Genomic DNA, 14,817 nt, shown 5'->3' on the forward strand with positions numbered 1-14,817 from the left:
ACACCCAGAAGGAGATCTTTATCGTTACATTAAGATAAACCACTTTTTTGGTATCCAGTACCTTAATACTGTCATAAAAAGAAACATGGTCTCTTTGATGCTATAAGTATTTTAAAATTTATGCTGATTTCTACTAATTATTGTTTTACTTTCTGAATGCTTAAAAACATTCTAAAACTTTGCTAAAGATTGACGTCAGGCTTACCAGTTGATAAAATCCATTCATATTTTTAGGTTGAAACATTTGCCTGTCTGCTGACCTCAGGCACCTCTCTCATTTTCCATTGTTTCATAAGATTATTGGCATTGGTTTTGTAATCCTATCTTTAAGTTCTTTTAGTGTCCTCTGAAGTAATTTTCCTTTGTCTGAAGACTTGCATTAATTTAAAGCAAAGTACCTACTGTTATGTCTGAATATGTCATTTTTATTTTAGCTAAGTTTTCACACTTGCTTCTTTGAAAATCATTCTCTTGTTGAAGAAAATGGAAACTAAACAGAAGTTGGATAGTTTAGCTTTCTCTCTGTCATCTCTTAATATGATAACCATCTTTCCCAATAATGTTCTCCATGCGTTCGTTCTTTCTTTACCAAACACGGTTTATAAAGCTCGTTTTGTTTTTCCTCCTTTTTTTTTTTTTTTTAAATAAACCGCATCTTGTGCTTGGTGTTGACCTTCCTGCCACTCTTCTTACATACTTACATACTCCTTTTATTAGTCAGGATTCTCCAGAGAAATAGAATGAATACACACACACACACACACACACACACACACACACACACACACACACACACACAGATTTATTATGAGGAACTGGGTCATGTGATTTTGGAGTCTTACAAGTCCCACAATCTGCCCTCTGCAAGCTGAAGACTCAGGAAGGTCAGAGGTGTAATTCACTCTGAGTTTCAAGGCCTGAGAACCAAGGATGCTGCTGGTGTAAATCCCAGTTCAATGGTAGGAAAAGATGAGATGTCTCAGCTCAAGCAATGGGGCAGAAAAAAGGGGGGCAGATTCCTATTTCCTCTGCCGTTCCTTTTGTTCTCTTCAGGTTCTCAACTGATTGGACGATGTCCACTCACATTGGGGTGGGCAGTCTACTGAAATGACACATAGTCATATGCTAATCTCATCCCCAAACACCCTCACAGGCACACCCAGGAATAATGTTTAATCTGGGCATCTGTGGCCAGTCAAGTTGATGCATAAAATTAACCATCACATTCCTGCTGTAACTTGGTTCATCTTTTATGGGTGTCATTTTAGTGTTAATTCATTGAACAGATAATTATTGAATCCATACTGGAGATAAAGTAGTAAAAAAAAAATAGACTGAATTTCCTGCCCTTATGCAGCTTAAATTATCGTGGGGGAGACAGACAATAAGTATATATAAAAGTAACATACATTATGTGCCTTATGACGATGAGGAGTGCTGTGGGAGAAAAAGCAGGGAAAGATGAGAAAGGACTGTGTTGGGAGAGGGCATTGCTGTTTTTAATCAGGTGGTCTCAGAGGCCTCACTGATTGCATGACATTAAATGAAGACCTAAAGCAGGACCATACATTTATCTGGGGTTCCTAATACCTTCCTAGGCAGAGGGAATGGCAGGGGCAAAGCCCCTGAGGTGGGGAAAAATGCTAGGTACTTTTGAAGACTTAATCCTATTAGTAGCTTTTACCAAAAGTGAGGGAGAACATAAGTTGTTTTCCCTAGGATACCGTTTTCCTCTAGTGTGCTTGTCATATTTCCCCTGTGAGAAACAATCTATAGTATAGTCTCATCATTAAAAAAAAAAAATTCTAAGTAGCAAAAATGTCACTTTTCTATTATCTGGTTCTTTCCATAAGTTTCATGTGACAGAAAGCATCCTTTTGGCAGTGATCTTACCCTATTTTGAAAGCAATAAACAGTGCTGAGAATAGAGATCATTAGGGATTGGGCCTGTTTTTATTAAGGTAGTTATAAAAGACCTGTTTGACAAGATGATATTTAAGCTGAAATCTTAAGGATGAAAGGGAACTAGTCACATTAGGGAATGGCATGTTTTAAGAACATGAGGCAAAAAGGAGTTCGGTACATTTTAAAAAATAGAAAGAAGGCCAGTGTGTCTTGGCCAGTGACCAAGACAGAAGAGTGACATGCAATGAGGTTAGAGAAATGGGAAAGATCTAGGTGATATAGGGCCTTTCAAGTCAAGGAAAAGAAAATTATTTATTTATTTATTTATTTTATTTATTTTTATTTTTGGCTATGTTGGGTCTTCATTGCTGCATGCGGGCTTTTTCCAGCTGCGGCGAGTGGGGGCCACTCCCCATTGTGGTGCACAGGCTCCTCATCGCAGCGGCCTCTCCTATTGCGGAGCACAGGCTCTAGGCACGTGGGCTTCAATAGATGTGGCATGCAGGCTCAGTAGTTGTGGCTTGTGGGCTCTAGAGCATAGGCTTAGCAGTTGTGGCACACGGGCTTAGTTGCTCAGTGGCATGTGGGATCTTCCTGGACCAGGGCTCGAACCCGTGTCCCCTGCATTGGCAGGCAGACTCTTAACCACTTCGCCACCAGGGAAGCTCAAGGAAAGAATTGTGATATTAAGTGCATTGCGAAGCCATTGGAGGATTTTTGAGCAGGAGAGTGATGAGATGCAGAATATGACGGAAGAACATTGTAGCTGCTGAATAGAGGGTGGAATAGAGGGAGCCAAGAGTGGCAGTGGAGAGTCTGTAGTAGTAGGTTCAGGTATAAGATGATGGTGACCTTTAGGGTGATGATGGTAGAGATGGAGAAAAGTCAGTAAATCTGGGGTTTATTTTGGAGGTAGCATTGACAGAATCTATTATTAGGTGGGGTATTAGGTTGTTACTAAACCAAACTTGAGTCTGCTCACCCACACACAGTAAAGCCAATCTACTGACACTGGGTTGTGGTGAAGGAAAGTACAGTGTTTACTGCAGGGCACCAAGCAAGGAGAATGGGCAATTCACGCTCAAAAGACCCAAACTCACCAACGGCTTTCAGGGAAGGGGTTTTAAAGGCAGTGTGAGGGAGGGGCTGCAGGGTGTGTGATCAGCTGTTGCACAATTCTCTGATTGGTTGGCATCAAGGTGAAGTTCCAAGCATCATCAACCTTCTGGTTTCAACCAGACTAGGATCTGTGTTCTTGTGGTCAGCAGTTTCCATCTGGTGGGGGCCTGCTTCCTTTAAAAACAACTCAGGAGGACTTCCCGGGTGGTGCAGTGGTTGAGAGTCTGCCTGCCGAAGCAGGGGACACGGGTTCGTGCCCCGGTCTGAGAAGATCCCACATGCTGCGGAGCGGCTGGGCCCGTGAGCCATGGCCGCTGAGCCTGTGCATCCGGAGCCTGTGCTCCGCAACGGGAGAGGCCACAACAGTGAGAGGCCCGCATACCGCAAAAAAAAAAAAAAAAAAAAAAAAAAAAGACAACTCAGGAATGTGTGTCAGGCCTTTATCTGTATCTTTCAGGGACCTGGGAGTTGGGTGACTGTGCTGTGTGGTGGATTTTTAGTCTAAATTGTTACCAGTTTCCCAGCCCAACAGCTATTCTTTATTTCTACATCTTCACATTTCCTAATCATTAACTCTTGAGTCAGCCTTTTGAGACACAAGGGAGGCCTGGGAAACTAAAGCAAAAGCCTTTTACTTCAAAGGACAGGGACACAGGGGTTTGTGTATGGTTTCACGTTTAGGTTGAAAGAAAGGAAAGAATCATTCCTGAGTTCTGACTTGGGCAGCTAGATGGATAGTAGCGCTTTATACCATGATATGAAATAACTAGATAAAAAATAGGTTTGGGATGGGGAACAAAGCCAAATTGAGAAGGTCAGCCTTGAAGGCAAAAGTTTGAAATGTGGGCTTCCCTGGTGGTGCAGTGGTTAAGAATCCACCTGCCAGCGCAGGGGACACAGGTTCGAGCCCTGGTCCAGGAAGATTCCACATGCCGCGGAGCAGCTAAGCCTGTGCACCACAACTACTGAGCATGCACTAGGGCCCGTGAACCATAACTGCTGAGCCCGCATGCCTAGAGCCTGTGCTGCACAACAGGAGAAGCCACCACAATGAAAAGCCCACATACCGCAACGAAGAGTAGACCCCGCTCACCACAACTAGAGAAAGCCCGTGTACAGCAACGAAGTCCCAACGCAGCCAAAAATAAATAAATAAAATAAATTTAAAAAGAAAAGTTGGAAATGTCTCTGAGACATTCACGTGCAGATGCATTGAGTTAGATGTTGATAGAATTAAGTATTGTGAGTGTGTGTCAGTAGATGAAGAAAGCTTAACAGATTTGAATCGAATGCTGCAACTTCTAATTTCATAGTCATTTACTTTAACAATAAGTGCCCTGTTTATTATTTTATCTTAAAGGATATGACAGTTGATGTCCCAGTGATACAAGGCAATGAATATGGAGCAATCCCATACATTCCTAATGTTTGAGAGTTCTTTATATCCACTAACTGTGTTTTGCTTTTTTTCTGCATACAGCTGAGATAGTCGTTTCCTTTATTGTTTTGTCTGCAGTATAGTAAGATAAATAAGTTCAGTCTGAAGCTGTGTGTGTGGCTTCAAGAATCTACAACTTTGTGAGAAATTTGCTTAGAGAAAATTTGTAACCTGCTTGAGCATTCAAGTTTTACTGTTGAACAAACAAGCATTTTACTCTATTATGCTACATGTTTTAAATCAATCTCTTGGTATTCTAACTTTCTGTAATTAGAAATAATGATGAAAATCTAAAAAGTTTATGCATTTGTGTATTAATATAAAATCATAAAGATACTTTGCTTGGCTTCTGGAGAAAGATTGCTCTTGGGAATTACATGATTTGAATGAATAAATAAATTTGGTGATAACTTGGATCATAGCTTCTTACAGTGCTTTGGGTATACTTGGCAGTGAACGTCATGGATAATAAAACTTGGTGAAAACATTTAGAGTTATTTCATAATACACTACAAATTATACTAACATAAGTTTATTGAAGAATCCATTAATTACAGTGAATGGTCATATGTTCCAGAGTTAATCAGTGGTAGAGAGAATACATTTTTGTGTATGAGATTCAGTTGATAAATGTACAAATCTATGAGACTAGATTTATAGTTCAGTCTAAACTCTGATCAGTACTTGAAAATATTTTTAGTGAACTCTTAGTGTTGCAGGAATACAAAGGTTTAGTTTGTAATGTCATTTTAAGTAAAATTCCAAATTATCTACAGTAAGAAGACTACCTTATCATATCTTTTATTTATCTGGTCCAGTTAAAAAACTTTAAAAAAATGTATGCCTTGTGATGTACTGTTACTTTTTTGTAAGGTAAGTTTGGGAAGGTTCAAGAAGCTTTTTCTTATGAATGTTGGTACCCTATATAAAGGAAATGCAGATGAACATCTGTCAGATATTGATCCAATATCAATATCCGGATATTGATTTTCACTCTTGGACTCATGACCTATTCTTATTATTTGAATTTACAGTATGATTCCTCTTTCTTCTTAAAAAAAAACAAAACACGGTATACACACAAACACAAAACACATATATATATACACAGGTATATATGCATATATAATTTAACTTAACTTTGTTTTTATATTTTTATTTTAGTTTTTAATTTTTTAAATTTAGATATAATTAACATGTAGCGTTATATTATTTTCAGGTGTACAATATAATGATTCGATATTTGTATATATAGCAAAGTGCTCACTACCACAGTAAGTCTAGTTAACATGTCATTTTACATAGTTGTAAAAAACTTTTTTTTGTGATGAGAACTTTTAAGATCTACTCTCTTAGCAACTTTCAAATATGCCATACAGTATTATGAACTGTAGTCACCATGCTGTACCTTACCAGTTATAAAATAACTAAAAATAACTAAAATACTGGCTGCGCCAGTTTACATTCCCACCAGCAGTGCACAGGGTTTCCTTTTCTCCCCGTCCTTGCCAACACTTGTTATCTCTTTTCTTTTTGACAGTAGCCATTCTGACAGGTGTGAGGTGATATCTTTTTTTTTTTGGCTGTGTTGTATCTTCGTTGCTGTGTGCGGACTTTCTCTAGTTGTGGCGAGCGGGGGCTACTCTTCGTTGAGTTGCGCGGGCTTCTCATTGCGGTGGCTTCTCTTGTTGCGGAGCACGGGCTCTAGGCTCACGGGCTTCAGTAGTTGTGGCATGCAGGCTCAGTAGTTGTGGCTCGTGGGCTTTAGAGCGCAGGCTCAGTAGTTGTGGTGCACAGGCTTAGTTGCTCCGCTGGCATGTGGGATCTTCCTGGACCAGGGCTCGAACGCATGTCCCCTGCATTGGCAGGCAGATTCTTAATCACTGTGCCACCAGGGAAGCCCGTGAGGTGATATCTTATTGTGGTTTTGATTTTCTTATTATTAGTGATGTTGAGCACTTTTCATCTACCTGTTAGCCATCTATATGTCTTCTTTGAAAATGTCCATTCAGATCTTCTGCCCATTTTTAAATTGGATTGTTTAGGGGTTTTTTGCTATTGAGTTGTATGAGTTTTTTTATATATTTTGGATATTAACCTCTTATCAGATACAAGATTTGCAAATATTTTTTCCCATTCAGTAAGTTGTCTTTTCATTTTGTTGATGATTTCTTTCGCTGAGCAGAAGCTTTTTAGCTTGATGTAGTTCCACTTGTTTATTTTTGCTTTTGTTGGCTTTGCTTTTGATGTCAGACTGAAAAAAATTGCCAGGACCTATGTTAAGGTATATGTGCATATATATTTTAACTTATTTTGTTTTTAAATGAATCTTTTGTTTTGAAACTTAATATCGTAATTCTCCTCAAGAGAATGGAAAACCCCAAGTGTACTTACTTTTCGTAATATTTTTTTTGTTTTGTCAATTAGCTCCTGATCACTTTTCCCTAGAGCAGTGTTTCTCAAAGTGTAGACAATGGGACAGAAGTATCAGTTTTAGCTAGGAACTGATTAGAAATGTATCCTAAACCAACTGAGTCAGAAACTCTGGGGCAGATCCCAGTAACTTGTGGTCCAGCACCCCTCCAGGTGATTGTGATGCACTAAAGTTTGAGAGCCACTACTCTTGAGCAGGATTTCTCATTGTTGGCACCATTAGATATTTTGGACTGGATAATTCTTTGATGTTGGGGTGGCGGCAGGGAGGGGCTGTCCTGTGCACTATAGGATGTTTGGCAGCATTCCTGGCCTCTGCCCACTCACTAGATGCCAGGAGCACACTACTCCCCGTTCTCAATCATCACATTAAAAAATGTCTCCAGACATTGCCAGATATCCCCTAAGCGGCAGAATCACCCCATTTGAGTACCACTGCTCTGAGAGAGGTGATGTAGAATTTTTTTTTTAATTTAATAAAGTTTTATTTTTCAAAATATACAGCTGGTGGGACCTGTTAATGCATCTTCACCAGCAGCTGGAGCATCTCCACCCTTGGTATTTCTGGTGTAAATTACTTGAGCTCTGTGCTTTGAAACCAGTTTAATAAGTCCTTTACTAAGCAGCTCCTGCAGGGCTGCCCTGGCCAGGGAGCCACAAATCTTCAGTCTCTCAGAGACGACAGCTGGAGTTATAAGCTTATAGTTTGGAACTTCTTTACAGAGTTTGTCATACGTTGCTTTGTCAAACAAGACTAGGTTATTGAGCTTGTCCCGAGCTTTGCCTTTGGACCACTTCTTCTTTTTGGCCTTGCCCCCAGATTTGTTCACTGGGTCTTTGTCTTGGCCGACTTTCCGGCATCTTTCTTCTTCTTGTCATCCTTGGGCGGCTTTTGCGCTTTGCGGCTAGCTGTGAGGCAGTCACACGTTGCTGTTTCCTGACACTAAAAGCTGGGGAAAAGGGACGGAAAACAATTTTCTAGATCCCGACAGCTAACTTCCTGGCGTTACTGACAGCCAGGCGTGCTCCAAGTGTGCAAGCGCCGCAGCCGGCCGCGCTCCGGAGTCCGTGATGTAGAATTACTGCATAAAACTGCTTCTCCATTAAAGTAGCAGTGATCATTTATTGAATCCCCAAGTTCTGTCCTGGGTACTTTACATGAATTATCACTGTCATCTCAACAGCCTTGTGAGATGTGTTTGAAAGTCTAAAGCCTGGGCCAATTTATTTATGAAGTTTCTCATCTGTTCCACCAACTCAGCCTTTGAGAACTACTATGTTCAGTTGTTACAGTGACTCATTTAGGCTGTATTTGGAACTATATTCTTTAAACAAAAGGACTTTGACATGTAAACAAATTAAAAAGTTATTTTAATCAGTTAACTCTTCTTGTATGTAACCATAACCATGTGAACTTCTTATTGTAAACTTAGCTATAATTGTTTCTGGATGATGAGGATTATTTTATTTTTGTTGAGGTTACTGTTAAATGACAAATGAATCAATAGTATGCTGTCATTTCAGTAAGACTGTTTACATTTTTTAAAAAGTCATTTATTTATTTATTTTTGGCTGCGTTGGGTCTTCGTTGCTGGGCGCGGGGTTTCTCTAGTTGTGGTGAACGGGGGCTACTCTTCATTGCAGTGCGTGGGCTTCTCATTGTGGTGGCTTCTCTTGTAGAAGAGCACGGGCTCTAGGTGCACGGGCTTCAGTAGTTGCAGCACATGGGCTCAGTAGTTCTGGCTCGTCGGCTCTAGAGCATGGGCTCAGTAGTTGTGGCACACGGGCTTAGTTGCTCTGCGGCATGTGGGATCTTCCCGGACCAGGGATCGAGCCCATGTCCCTGCATTGGCAGGCGGATTCTTAACCACTGCACCACCAGGGAAGTCCCTGTTTACATTTTTTGAAGTAACATGTGTCTTCCATATTTTTCCTTTTCCTTCTTTTGCTGCCTTTCCTCTCCCTCTCCAGCTTTCTGTGTGGCACTTGATCTAGTTCTGAGTATGTTGCTAACACTTCTTTCCCTCTCTTACCTCTCATTTAAACTTTTACCTACTCTCTGACCAATTCTTTCATTATCTTTCTAGGGTCTGGATGACCAGATAAACATTTTAGCTCAACAGTCTAATTAATGCGGGCCAGTGTGTTACCTATTCCCAGGTACCTATTTCATGTACTTTTTAACAAAGACCTAGAAATTACTTTATTGAGAATTCTAGAATTTCCTCCCCCTCCACTCTCCCAGTCCTATCCCCGTGACATTCTATTTACTCCATCTCTGCCTGTGCAGACCAGTCCTGACTAGTGGCTGTGATAAGAAGTTCTTGATGTCACAGTTCTCCATATTAATGATGTTTTTTCTGAACCAAAGAAGTAACTGCCGTTCTATAGCAGGGCTAATTTGTTATTATTCGTTGCTTGTCTCTTTTATTGCTTTAGAAACTAAAAGATTCAGAAATCCTTTTATGTGAAAATTACATTTAAATATTAAACTATTCCAGTGTTTTAATTAGTATTTAGAGAGTTGCACGATTTTAACCCAAATGCTAGAAAACTAGAAAAGAAGCAACCCATAAAAAATGAGTGCAAAATAAACAAATTTGTGTATCTAAGATACAGGGTGTTCAGTCAAGTCCTGATCATTATCTTCAAAGTGGCTTTCTACTTAAGAAGCATTTCTTCCCACAGGGTCCCTTTAGGATCCAGACTATCTCTGGTTCCTGGGCTTTTCTACATCTAGCTTATTTCTATCTTTCTCTGTAGAGGAATATCAATAAAATATCCCAAATGGTATTTTTAATTGGAGTTTATTTGCATAAAAGATTTAACCAGATTCAGATTTCGCTTTATTTCACATTACCATAAACCACACTCAGAAGTACACTTCAAGATATAGGCCTCTTTTTCTTAAAGTAGCTTCTTGTTTTTGTTAATAAACTCAGATTTTTTTTTCCTACAAGTATATTAACCTGCACTTAACTTTTCACTTATTTTAAGGTGAAATTATTTTTATGTGGGTTTTTAAAACCCTATAAAAACATTTTTGCAAGAAAAAAAATGTATTGCTATTTGTCCACTCAGAATATAAGGAAGGAGGAGCAGAGGAAAAAAGGCAATTAGTGGACATCTAATATCTGGGAAGGAGGAATAGAAGAGAGCAACTGCATAGGCTCATTGAGTGAAGGAGAAAGGGTTTACATACAGAAGTTTCCCCCCAAAAGTGGCAGGGGAGGGTGGTGGTGGTGATGGGATGAATTGGGAGATTGGGATTGACATATATACACTAATATGTATAAAATAGATAACTAATAACAACCTGCTGTACAAAATAAATAATATAAAATTCAAAAAAAAGTTTCCCCCCAATATTTTTATCATCATTTATTTTAAGGTGTTATTACACTCAGAATAATATTCTGTGGGATTCAGATATTTGAGTGTAAATGAATAAGTTGAGAAGCACTGGTAGAATAATTTCAATTTTTAATAACTTTATTCTTATTTCTACTGGAATTCTTAGAAATCCTGATTAACTTTTAGGATACATTATATCACTTATTACTAAAACCTACTGAATACATTTAAAATAATAGTATTTATTCTAAAATAAACTCACTATAGGAAGTAATATAGTTTATAAAATGTTGGATGGGCCCTATTTTGGGGGGTATGTGTATAATTTTACAAGTCAACTTTGTTTTGATAGTGAATGAGTTGTTATAATAAATAAATTGTGTAGTAATTGCCACCTGAATAATCCTAGTAGCTAAAAGCTAAACTATGGTTGAATTTTCCCGTTTTCCTCATCATTGTCCATGTCTGCTTTTAAGAGGTAGTTGTTCCTAGTTGAATGATGTTTTCAATTATCAGTTGCATTTTTCCTTGTTCTCATTGAAAAATAATGCCTTAATGTGCATGTTGAAGTAAATTTTTATTTACTTAAATGTTTATTAAGTATTTCTGCAGCAGCTACTGCTAACTGTTCAGTTTGAGATCTGTAACTGCCAAAGGAGACAAGATTTGGTAAACTATTATACCTGACACTACCATGAATTTTGAAGTATAGGACTGGAATTTTTGATAATGTGAACATTCTGTTCATGAACAGTTTCTCAGATTCCTGTTAATCATACGTCATTGAATTGACTCAACTTGGAGTTTTAACAAGCAAGCAGCGTTTTAATTTATAGAAATGTAACTGAAAGTTTTCTGTGATATGGTAGCATCCCTGAGAATCTACTGACCTGGTGACCTCAAGCAAATCATTTACCTGCTTTGAACCGCAGCTTCCCTCAAAAGTTGCTTTGAAAATCAAACAACATAAAATTCATTTAGGGTTTTAAAAAAACAGTTAAATTCTGTTCAGGTATGTTATTAATAAAAATGATCTCTGAGTTTCTACTATAATCAGAACCCATGACTTTTCACTCTAGCATCACTTGAGTTATTTTAATACCACTTTTTTACCAGCCTAACTTTTTCAAAAATTTTTATTTTTGGCTGTGTTGGGTCTTTGTTGCTGTGCGCGGGCTTTCTCTGGTTGTGGCGAACAGGTTGCGGTATGCGGGCTTCTCATTGTGATGGCCTATCTTGTTGTGGAGCACGGGCCCTAGATCATGCGGGCTTCAGTAGTTGCGGCGCGTGGGCTCTAGAGCGCAGACTCAGTAGTTGTGGCGCATGGGCTTGGTTGTTCCATGGCATGTGGGATCTTCCTGGACCAGAGATCAAACCCGTGTCCCCCTGCATTGGCAGGCAGATTCTTAACCCCTGCGCCACCAGGGAAGTCCCCAGCCTAACTTTTAACATGCTTTTTACTTAAGCATCTGTCACTTGGTCACCTGCATTAGAAGAGAAGGGCGGGGAGGACTTGAACCATCAGGCACTACTAATGCACAATAAAGGACCAATCGGACCCATTAGAAATTGTGGTAACTTTATGTATGTCAGTTTGGCTTCCCCAGCTACATATTAAGTAAAGGAGAGTCCGTGTACTTGTTTTATATTTTGGTTTTTAATTCTCTACAGCTCCCAGTACTCAATTAGGTACATAATAGGAGTAAGTAAACACTTTAATAGATTTAACTCTATGCAGATCCTACAAAGTAAAAACTTAATTGAGTACACTGTTACTTCTATCAGTTGTTTTACTTTTACTTTTCTCTTCCTTGCCTGAATTAAACTGGAGATTCATAGTATGAACTCTTTGCAAATGGGGGACTTCTTTTAAAGAGGCATTTTTCATGTAGCCACCTTGGACAGATGAGATGGATTTGAAATAGAACAGAATTTACCTATAATCATATTACATTTACTAAATTCCTGTGATGTCCCAGTCCTGGATATGCCTTCTTAGTGATTCTTCCTAAGAATTAGATAAACATTATCAACTTTAAAAATGAGGAAAAGAGCTTACAGGGCTAGTAAGAGATGGGACCAGGATTTGATCTTAGATCTCTGATTCTAAAGCCAGTGTATTTTCCATCTGGAGGCTGTTAACTCTGGCTACATATTGGAATCATCTGGGCGTTTCCAAAAAATACAGTTCCAGGGAATCTGAAATAACTGGTCTGGAGTGGGTCCTTGACATTAGTATTTTTTTAAAAGTTTCTCAGGTGGTCCAGGTAGGCAGCTACAGCTGAGAAATGTTGCATGATATATCGCATCTCCAGTGACCGCTGGTGCCCCACCCAGCTTTTTAAGCTTTTGTCATTTGTCTATGAAGAATTATTAATAAAATTTTTTCATTTACAGTTTCTCATCAGAAGCATGAGGAATTTGTATTAGAATAAAGATAGAGTATCCTGCATAACAAACATTGCAAAGATAATAGTGAATATAATGGAGTATCTTTTTCTCCATTGGTCTTTCAAAAGTTAAAATAGAGTTTTGTTTTCGCCTTATGACTTTGGAGTGCTCTGAGTGAAGTAAAACTGGGCTTGATTACATGTTAAGTTTGTTTCTGGCCCTCTGAATGTAGGAAAGTGATAAACTGTAACTTAACCTGAGAGGAAGAATATTTTCTCAATTTACAGTAGTTTTGAAAGGTAACAAGTCAGGTAATCTGGTTAAAAATCTATAGGTGATTTACGCAGGAATACATTTAGTTAATTAGCGCTGGCCTGCCACTGGCTATAGCTCTTTAAATCTCTTTTTAGCAAACAAGCTACTTTAAAAATTGTCTTGTAGAGCCAGTGAAGACTTGAATATAATTGAGGGTCATTTCTTCCTTTTTTTAAATTTTTAACATGAGCACATAGAATAAGTTGCGGGTTTTTAACATTATGATTTTTTTTGAATTTTGAATCCCTTTTATGTTGTTACTGGCCCAATTTGAAAATAAATTTGAAGTAAATGTTTCTTAATTGGTTGAAATACAGTAATTGAATTCTGTCTATTAAAATAAAGTCAACTACTGGGATTGACTCTTGGAATGCATTTTAATTGGGGGAGAGAGAGTAACTAATTAAACATGTAAATAGGGTAATTTCAAAGAACGGTTAAGTGTTTAGAAGAAAACAGAATAATACTTTAGCTAGAATTATGAGGAAATTCTCCCCTGAGGAGGTAACACTTCTGTTGAGACTTGGATGATGACAAAAAAGCAGCTATGTGACGATTGGAAAAGTGGGGGATTCCAAGCCTCTAACTGTGATATGGGGATAAGCTTGGTGTTTTCTAGGGACAGAAAAGAAAAATAGTGTGATTTGGAGCTTTAGTAAGTAAGCAGATTGGTAGCAGGGAGATCTCAGAGGGATGCAGGAACCATTGCATTCCAAGGGAGTGGGAGGGGGCTGAAAGGAACCAGCTTCCCGGGAAGGAGGCATTTCATTACCAACATTATGGTTGCTTGCATGCAGAGTTTGAGTGGGGAGCAGTCTGCCCCATTTGTAGCCAGTAAGGAGATGCATTGGATTTTTTCTTTTAATAATGATTCTAGTACTTAACTTCAAATAATCGTATTGTTAAAGTACATTATAAAGCATTATTCCTTATGGCCCATTAGAAAAATGTTTAGAAATTTATTCATTCATGGTATGATTCAATTTATGTTTTAAAAGAGCATTCTGGATGCTGTGTATTATGGATACAAGTGGAAGGGCAGAGCCCAATTAGGAGGCTGTCGCAATGGTTCAGATGAGAGTTGATAGTGGTTTAGATGAAAGTTGTAGCAGTGAATACAGAGAGAATTGCACTGTAAAAATATATATTGATTCCTCTCCTTGAGGCCAGTTTTCTAGACGGTGTGTTACAGCATCTTTAATGTTTTCCAAGAGTGAATCCCAGTAATTGACTTTATTTTAATAGACAGCACTTCTTTTTTAGGGCAGAGGACTATGGTAGTTCTCCTTATTCATGGTTTTGTTTTCCACAGTTTCAGTTTCCTGTGGGCATACGTGGTCTGAAGATATTAAATGAAAAATTCCAGAAATCAGTAATTCACAAGTTTTAAATCGTGCACTGTTCTGAGTAGCATGATGAAACCTTGTTCCGTCTCACCTCAGCATGTGAAGTATAGGGGATGATTCTGGTATATCCACACTGTATGTGCTACCCTCCTGTTAGTCACGTAGTAGCCGTCTCAGTTATCACATCAACTGTTGTGGTATTGCTGGGCTTGTGTTCAAGTAACCCTTATTTTACTTAATAATGGCCACAAAATGTTAGTGATGCTGGCAATCGGGATAGTCTCTTACTGTGCCTAATTTATAAATTAAACTTTATTACAGGTATGTAGGTATAAGAAAAACACAGTATGTGTAAGATTCGGTACTATCCGCTGTTTCAGGCATCCACTGGAGGTCTTGGAACGTATCCCCCATGGATAAGGGGAGACTACTATAAATGTCTTCTCTCAGTTTATTCTGAGACAGTGATGCTCCAGGTCAAAGATTTCCTCAGATCCAGGTTTTATTGCTCTTTTG

At 38.7% G+C, this 14,817-nt stretch overlaps 1 protein-coding gene and 1 pseudogene across 5 annotated transcripts in view; one reads left to right on the forward strand and one right to left on the reverse strand.

Moving 5' to 3' along the window:
• The window catches only part of ATG5 (autophagy related 5), a 119,732-nt gene that overhangs the window by 48,150 nt on the left and 56,765 nt on the right, over positions 1-14,817 (forward strand). The gene's annotated exons all lie outside the window — the stretch shown is intronic.
• On the reverse strand, positions 7,356-7,999 carry LOC132437407 (small ribosomal subunit protein eS25-like; annotated as a pseudogene).

Source organism: Delphinus delphis, chromosome 14 (genome assembly GCF_949987515.2).
Source record: "Delphinus delphis chromosome 14, mDelDel1.2, whole genome shotgun sequence".
In the NCBI taxonomy this organism is placed as follows: domain Eukaryota; kingdom Metazoa; phylum Chordata; class Mammalia; order Artiodactyla; family Delphinidae; genus Delphinus; species Delphinus delphis.